Below are 328 nucleotides of genomic sequence, written 5' to 3'. Positions count from 1 at the left end.
GATGCGGGCACCTACCGCTGCGGGGTGCGAAGACGCAGGATCTTGTCTGATGAGAGTGTCGATGTAGAGGTGATTGTGTCCCCAGGTCAGTCCCTGCACGTCGCTCCTCTTGGCACAGCACCAGTGACCACCGCGCTGGCGGGGCTGGGGCCAGGCTGCGGGACGAGATAGTACCCTGGGGGTTGTGGGGGAGCAGAGAGGAACAATGTGGGGATCAGTGTGCGGCAGGCACCGGCGGCATCTGTCCCCTTTTTGCATTTGCAGCCCCGACGCTCAGCCCGGACGACTCCTTCTTTCCGACCATCTTCCTGCCGCCCACCGCAGGGAC

This window comes from Buceros rhinoceros, unplaced genomic scaffold, assembly GCF_000710305.1.
Source record: "Buceros rhinoceros silvestris isolate BGI_N320 unplaced genomic scaffold, ASM71030v1 scaffold30071, whole genome shotgun sequence".
NCBI lineage: Eukaryota > Metazoa > Chordata > Aves > Bucerotiformes > Bucerotidae > Buceros > Buceros rhinoceros.
The sequence above is the reverse complement of the archived record's forward strand: the minus strand, read 5'-3'. Positions refer to the sequence as shown.